The sequence below is a fragment of the Dipodomys ordii genome, unplaced genomic scaffold, assembly GCF_000151885.1.
Source record: "Dipodomys ordii isolate 6190 unplaced genomic scaffold, Dord_2.0 Scaffold61, whole genome shotgun sequence".
NCBI classification, from domain to species: Eukaryota; Metazoa; Chordata; class Mammalia; order Rodentia; family Heteromyidae; genus Dipodomys; species Dipodomys ordii.
In genome coordinates, this window is record NW_012267277.1 from 8,157,080 (window position 1) to 8,165,659 (window position 8,580).

Here is an 8,580-nt window from a genome sequence, read left to right on the forward strand (position 1 = left end):
AGAGACACCAGCAGGAATTGAGGACATAGTGTGTGTGTGTGTGTGTGTGTGTGTGTGTGTGTGTGTGTGTGTGTGTTCATCCCTCTCCCTGCTCTAGAGCATACCCCACTTGCACACCCTCCTGGGCTCTCCCTGACCTTTCTCTCACCTTAGCTGCGGGCATAATTTGCTATGCACCAACACAAAGACAATGGCCAGGTGAGCCAGAAGCTGGGGGTCCAGCTCTACCTTCTGAGGCCATGTGGTCCCTCTTCACTGAGATCCCTCCTGCTTTGATGAGGGTGAATGGACAAAGTACTATTAGGGTAATTGGCCAGGTTAACAAAGAAGCAGCCTGAGGAGGCTGGCATCACCTGCATCACTGAACTAGAGACACACCAGTACTCAATAAGTGTCTGCAGTCTCCTGAGTGTCCACCAGAGGGTGAGTGCAGGCCTTTCCCCAGCAGAGGGAAGTACATGCCTGAGCAGGGACTCACCATATCCAGTGCGCTCACTTTGTCAGATTTCATCAGGATGCCAGGAAAGGGGTCTTTGAAGACGTGCAGCACTTCGAACATGAAGCCCCGGCTGGCAGCCTTGCTCTGAAGGTAGTGGACAATACTCTCCATCTGCTGCCTCTCAGATTCTGTGAACACCACCAGGTAGGTGTTGGGCACCTTCCAGTCAATCTGGCCCCAAGGGAGGAAAAGGAGCATGAGGACATCAAAAGAAAGACCCCGTCCCTGTCTACAGATCAACTTAGAGGCGAGGAGATCCAGGACATAGAGAGACTACAGATACCAGCTGACTCGGTGAGGCTTAAACCTCCCCACAACACACACAAAGCCCCACTGACATCACCCACAAACAGATCCACACACTTGTAAACAAGGCATCCATTTCCTAGGGAAACTGTATGTCACCCTCAGCAACAGGCCCCTGGGGGAGCACACAGATGTGCTCTCCAAGCCCTAGACAGATCTGGTCACCCCTGCAGCTTTGTCTAAAAGCCATCACTCCTAGTCAACCCAGTGTCCCAACCTCCTTCCCAGTCTAACACATCTCCATTTTTCCCCACCAGAAGCAGCCCAAGAAGCCTCGCACACTTCAGAGCCAGGAAAATATGGATCTGAGCCCTACCACGCCCAACAGTTATTGGCCAGGAGCAAGCCACTTAACCATCCTGTGCCTCAGAGTCTCTGTATTCCAGAGACTGCACTACCCACATCACACCAAGTCCAGGGAATCAGAGCAAGGCCGCTTCCACAGGGAGAGAAGAGGCTCTGTGGGCCGTGGTTTCTCCTTACTGTAATGGAAGGATAGGTTGAAAAAGATTTTCCACTTGTAAAACACAAAGAAGTCTTCATTCTGGGCCGCTCTATGAGTGAAGGGACTGCTGTGTACCGTCCATATGGTACCTGCTCTACCCTGTCCCAGTCCAACAGCTCCTAATGGGCCCATCTCAGCCAATAGCTAGACATGGTAGTGGGCACCTACCATCCCAGCTCCATTGACCTTAAGGGAAAAATAGCCAGAACAAGATTGAGGCAGTAGATTGGATCCAAGCACATTGTATGCATGTATGTAAATACCACAATGAAACCCCTTTAGACAACTCATGTGTACTAATAAGACATTGAGAGCACCAAGGGGCTGGAGGGATGCTCAAGTGGTGGATGCTGCCTAGCAAGGGCGATGCACTCAGTTCCAATCCCAACACACTTCACACATGCATTCTAAATCTGACTCCACCAAAATGCTCATGGGATGACCATGTGGACCTGAGGAACTTCCTGGAACAAACTCCCACCAGGGATGAACACCCTCTGCTACCTGGTCCCGGTGGCTGTCCAGCCTCTGCTCGTGCACCTTTTAGGATAGGACACTCAGCCTTGTACAGTAGATATGGGGGAGAGGGCAACAGAAGATGGGCAGTGATGACTGGAAATGCCCTCTTTATGATCTATCTACTTATTTTAATTAATTTTTTGAGACACAGTCTTGCTTTGAAGCCAGGCTGGCCTCAAACTCACAGTCGTCCTGCCTCAGCCTTCCTAACACTGGGATGACTGGAGTGCACCACGCTGAGCTCATGGCTTATTATCCGCACCACAGCCCCACAAGATCCCTGGAAAGGTGGAAAAAGACCCAGGGAATAAGGCAAAAGTGCTTTGAAGCAGATCAAGGGCCTGGCAGCCTGTGGCCCAGCACAGGCCCCTTGGGTCTCTCCACCCATCCCAGAGGCCGAGCAAGTCAGGTGTGGCTAGGAAGAGACAGCAGCTGCCTGACTGTGACAGCCATCTCTCTGGGGCCTTGCAAGCTGTGATCAACCAGTCTCCTTCCCCCCTTCATCCCCTCTGAGCAGCCAGACACATCACCAGTACCTGCTTACACCATGCCTGCTGCTGGCGCCCACCCCGGCCACCTTGGGACCGCAGCCAGATCTCAGGCAGGCGGTCTGAGTGCACTACAAGCCCTAGCCCCCACCCCACCGCTCCCCCGACCCTCTGCCTCCAGGTGCAGCCATGCACTGCTGCCAGTCCTGGCAGATTCTGCTAACCGATCTCCCCATCTGGTGCCTACAGTTCCCACACCGCGCTAAACAAGAGGCCAAATGAGCAAAAGGCTCTCTGGGATCTTCACTTTAGATTTTCCCTTACACTGGGGAAACTGAGGACAGAAAAGAAATGACATCCACGAGGCTCCTCACTACCCCCCCCTTCCCCGCACCTCAGAGCTCCGGTATATGATGGGTGTGGGCTCACGGTGGTCCTCCAATGGTGGGGTGAGCCCCAAGCTCTCCCTGTCTCTGTCCAGCGGCTCGTGGGCTCTCGACCTCGCAGGGCTCAGCAGCAGCAGCAGGAGCAGCGGCAGGGCCCGCAGCAGCCACCGCAGCCTCCCAGAGCCATCGGTGCCCATCGGGTAAGAGGAGAGATGTGCACCTGGCACTGACGCCCAGATCCAGGACCCGTGAAGGGACAAGCACATGGCCACGCAGGGCAGCCGGGCTGTCTGGCTCAGGGTGTGGGGCCCGCCTGCAGCCCAGTGTCTCCAAGTCGGGGGAAAGAGACCTAGGTGCCGAGGGCTGTACACCTGGAGCCCAGGACGGTCCCATCTGATTAAATACTAGTGGAGCCCACCCCCTTCCACACACATCCGCAGGCCTGGAGCATCCGGTTTCAGTCTCATCCTGCCCTCCACACTCTGTCAGATGGCCCTTGCCCAAGAAGCAAGTGGGCGGGTATCCAAAAAAGTCCCAAATCCTAATGGAACTGGACACGAGTCCTACCCTCAGGTCTCTGTCTCTCACCTTGAGTTGTCACCGTCCCCTCAGGGTTCCCCTGGACTGTGACTGTGAGTGACTCCACTCAGTGTCATGGAGGAGTCCTCACTTCCCACCCATCTCCTCCCAGCACTCTAAACTTAGCCTGGATCCCTCTCTGGCCTCCCCCTCTTCCTTCTGGGCCCTGCATCCCAACCCCACCTAGGCCTCCACAAAGAGAGATAGCCTGGGTTAAGATGACACAGAGATGCAATCACATCCCAGTGTTGCAAACAACTGAGTTTGTAAAGATTTCTTAGCACATGGCTAAGAACCCAAAGGGACAAGCATCCAGAAAGCACCAGGCAGAAGGGTGAAAGGGGGGACCGGCAGCCCAGCCCATGGGGGCTCTCTCCAGTGGCTTGAGCATGTTTGGCAGATAGCAGAAGATTCTCAGTGCTGAGCTGGGACCTTGGGGGTTCACAGCTGCTGCCCTTCCCACCTGTTTGCAGAGCCTCTGAAGAACCACAGGACCAGCACTGGACCAGCCATGGACCAGCAGGGTCCTCAGTGACATGTAGAGGAGGGAGGTGCACTCCTTTGCTCCTTTCCATGAAGCACCACCTTTTTGTCACAAAAAGAACAGCTGTGTTCAATTGTTGCCTAAGAGCATCAGGTGGAAGTTCTCTTTCCTGTGGCCTGTTGGCAACTGAAGTGTGTCTGTAACTCCCCTTTGGGCAGCTTCCTCAACAAAGATAGCAGTGGCAGTGGCTGTGAGGAAGAACAAAAGGCTCACAGTTTCCATGGGGGCAGAGACAGACAGACAGACAGACAGACAGACAGACAGACAGACAGACAGACAGAGACAGAGACAGAGACAGAGAGACAGACAGAGAGAGAGAGAGAGAGAGAGAGGAGAGGAAGAGGAAGAGGAGGAGGAGGAAGAGGAAGCGTTTGCAAGAGGCGGAAAGACGAGGGGTAAAGAGGAGCATAGAAGAGAGTCCCACAGTCCTTTCCAGGGGTACATTCCCAGTGTCCAAAGGGCCTCCCATAGGCTCTGTCCTCCAAAAATCCACCTCCTTCTAACTGAACCACCTCAATCTTCAAGCCCTCAATTATAGTGGACCCTTAGGAGAGGTTCATAAAGCTAAAGATCCCCACATGCCGGCACATATGTATAGCAACGTTCTCCTGTGCAGTCAGATGAGGCTGAACAGGAGGGAGTCTCCATGTCTGCGTTCAGCAGTTCTGGCATGGGATGAACAGGGGTCAGGCAGTCCCCTCCCCTCTCCATATTCATTGGCACCTCTGTCACACATTTCTGCTCCTCTGAAGTCAACTTGAGTGGCACACTGATCTAGGGTTATCTCCCTGTTTAACAGAAGGAGAAATTGAGGGCCAGAAACATGAGGCTAGAGGAAAAGTAGAATTGGATTTTTCCAACTGTTTCTTGGGAGCCCCAAGAGGTAGGGGATAAAGGTTGTATTTTGTCCACAGAAGTCCCAGGCTCCTCCTTGGGCCAATGGAGCTGGAAGAGGCTGGAGAAGGACACTGCGGCTCAGTGCCCAGGTGCAATAAGGGCTGGCAAATAGGAAAAGCTGCCTGCACTTCTGTCAGAAGGGCATGTGGAGAGAGGCTGCTGAGGATGGGGCTGCTAGTCAAGGATCAGGAGGGCTAGAGCACAGAGGAGCTGTCAGGAAGGGAGGAGGGACAGAGGCACAGGCTAAGAGCTTCTTTCTCCCCATGAAGTTCTGGACACTCTGGGGGAAGCAGTGGCAGTGCCCAGCTGAACCAGCAGAGGGCACCCAGTGGCCAGAGAGAGGCCCTACAGCCTGCAGCCTTACAGGCAGGCAGGGCAGGGCCCACCTCAGCCTGGGCAGCATCTGCTCCAGCCTTCCCACCAAAGCCCACAGGGAGGTGGTTAGAGCATGGTGGTAAGAGAGGCAAAGCACACAGCAAAGGCAGGTTAGGTGTGGGGGGAGCCCAGTCAGAGGGCAGTGCATCCCAGCAGCCTTCCTGGAGGAGGCAGCTCAACATTGTGGTCCAGCTGTAACAGGCAGCACATCCACAGAGCACAGCAGGATGGATCCACTTAGCAATGCTAGGGTGGGGCATGCAGGGACGATTTTAATGTTTGAGGCCAGGACAAGATAAGGCAGGGGTAAGGGGATTCTGGAAGCTTCTGAACGGACCAGGGTCTTGACTGGCTTTCTGCATTTACATACTCATTCACACTCATGCATGGACATCTCTAAGCCTAACATAGTTTGAGGGCCTCTACCTGTTCCTCTCCTCCCCTCTCTTGATCCTGGAAGCTCTTTGTAGGAGCTTGTGGGGAGAAGATGGAGCCAGGGCCTCCACTCCCCTTTTCCTGTTCACCTCTAAGCCTGTCCAAAATTAAAGTGAGCACAACAGCCACAGCATGAATCACAGACACTAGGTGGCCTCAGCGAGCAAGGTAAACAGGGGTGGGGGAGGAGGAACAAATAAGCCAAGTAAGGACTTTTCCTCAAAACTCCTGAGAAGAGCAGAATCCACAAGGGCCCTTGCCACACTGGGTGCTTGACTCTGGTCTCCATGGCTTCACAGGAGCCCAGAAATAAACTGCTTTCTGGGGACCTATCATTATATTTATTTCTGTAAAATAGAATTACTACCATTTTCTGAATGCAAACTGTTATTTTGTGATCATGATGTACCTGTAATACTTTTTACATGGGGTACTTGAAGGAGAATCCCGCCATCCCGGCTAATCTTTCTCATTCTTTGCTTAGTCACTTCTGTAATAGACACACGTAAGGGATCATACTCTATATCTGGAATGTGTGTCAGGCTCAAAGCCCAGCCATCTGTTCTTGGGGCTGTCTGGCAACCCATGGTATAAGTCTTATTCTTCCTCCTCGGGCTATCAGAGGCCTGGAACTACAGCATCCTTCTTTGTCCTCAGAGATGGCTGCCAGCTTTGTTGTTGGGCTTCAGCCTGGCCTGCTTCTCTGAGGCTATGTCATCCAATGTGGGGGTGTCATCGATTGGGGCAGAGTCTGGAAGGGGTCCAGTGGGCCCATGTGGGGGCTGGAACTTTTGTGGCCTAGGGCACGGCTCCTCCTTGTCAGATGGAGATGAGTTAGGGCTGCTGCCTTCCCTGGAGCCCACGTCCAGCTAATCTTAGAAGGAAGGGAAGGGTGCAGTGGCTAAGGAATAGGCCAGCAGGCTGCAGGGGCAAAAAGTAGCAGGTCAAGAGTCACCCTGAGTCAGATTGCCTGGTCAGATCACCTGATCACAGTCACCAGCTGCAAGGCCTGAGGAGAGAAAGCTCACCTCTCTGAGCCTCTGAATCCTTCCCTGGAAGGTGAGGAGAAATGAGTACACACTGCTGAGCCTGTTTCTGAGTCTCAAAGCTAATAAACCACGTGCAAAGCACACTGCACAATGCCCAGCATGTTGCAAATGCTCAAGAAACAGGACTGTTAGATTGCTGTGCAGACGATACCTCCTGTCATCCATATCTCCAGCCAACCCCTTCTCCTCACAGCCTTCACCTCAAGGGTCCCTCTGTTATCTCCTTCACTCTAACTACTAGACTAGAGCTGCAGAGTCTGGAGGCCAGGCAGGCCTAGAAGGGAGCTTGTGCCAGGTTCTAACAGTGGAATGAGTAAACAAGTGGATTTGTCAGGAGCTCAGTCACAAGCAAGCAGACACAGGCGTGCAGGAGGACAGCCTGGCCTGTGGTCACTGGGAGGTTGACAGCAGTGGACTCACGTCCTCTGCTTCCTTGTCCTCAGCACTCATGACAAACATCCAGAGAAAGCAAGGACCTACTGTGTGCCAGGCATCAGACATGTATTACTCCAAGCTTCACAACACCCCTGGGTACGTGGGAATGACTATTCCATTAGGGAAAATGAGGCTCCAAAGAGTAAGAGAATTGCCAAGTTGACACAGCAAAGAGCTGGTTTTGCTGCTGGCTGCCTGTCCCACATCCCCTGCTGTCTGTCCCTTACTCCCATGTTTCCCCCATCCTCAGTGACCCCACAGCTCCTCCTTCCTTTGCATACTTGCCTGCCCTGAGCTCGGGTTCCTTCTTGTTCATTCTTGTCCAAACTCTTGTGGACAACCATGGCAGCCTCCATTCAGCTCTGAGCATCATGAGAGCCACATTCTCCTCTCCCTCTGACTCCCAACTTCAGCTCAGGGGTCAGCAGCGGGCGGGGGTCCTCGCTGTAACCCATGACCTTCATCTGGATGTGGCTGAAGTTGGGCAGGCTCTGGTCATAGGCGGCTTCTTCCCACAGCCTGACATGGAGGGACTGGGGGCTGAGGGTCCAGAGAAAGAGGAGGGAGGGGAGGGAAGGAGAGGAAGAAGAAGGGAGGGAGAGAGGAGGGAAGGAGAGAGAGAGAGAAAGAGAGACCACACGCAGGTGGGCATTGATCCACTCAGCCAGCCTCCGTGTCCTCCCCTGGCTGTGTGCCCTGGGCATGAGATCCCACACATCTCACCAAGAGCCCCCAGGGGATCTCCCTGTACCCATTCATGGGTTACAAGGCTGAGGCCTCACATAGTGAGTAAATTATGTGGCAAGGCTGGGGCCAAACCCCAAGTCTGACTTCCAGTCCTGTGTTCCCTTCACTTGTTGTCTCCATGGAACCACAAGGTATGAGGAGAAAATGGAGACCAGGTCCATGGAGGTGCATGGGGTTACAGACCCTTACTCTAAGCCGAGGCTACAGGCAGACATGGTCATTTCCTTTGAACCATGGGAATTATTTAATTATTGTGGACTCCTGGGCTGCCAGGCTCTGGTAGTGTGCTCCTCTGACCCTCCCTGTGATTCAGGAGGCCCAGTGAGGAGACCTGGCCTCAGAGATTAAAACTGGAATGCACCCAAAGTACACCAACCCAGCGGCTGGAGCTGGGCTGCTGTCCTGTTCTCTGTCACTGTGCTGTAGCCTGTGGGACGTGAGGGTCAGAGACAAACTGTACTACCCAAGATCACAGGACCAGGGAGTGACAAAGAAGTGTCTAGAAAACCCATGTGACAAGGAAACCACAGTCATCCCATTCTCAGTGCAGAGCTGCACAGCTCTCCTAGGAAACATCCGCTGCATTGCCTCCCAGATGGCCGACTCTCTGTCAGGAGCAGAACATGCCAGTGCTCTCAGCTTCCCCCAGCCAAGTAGAGCATCTCTGAGCCCCACTCCCCTTAGCCCAGCAGCCTGGTCCTTAGGGACACAGCCAGAGGTCAGTGGAGGCCAGGGTGCTCTTGCCTGTGCCTCAGAACCACGTCAGGCCTGAGTTCAGGCTCCATCTCTATCCGTCACTCCCCATGAGATTTGGGG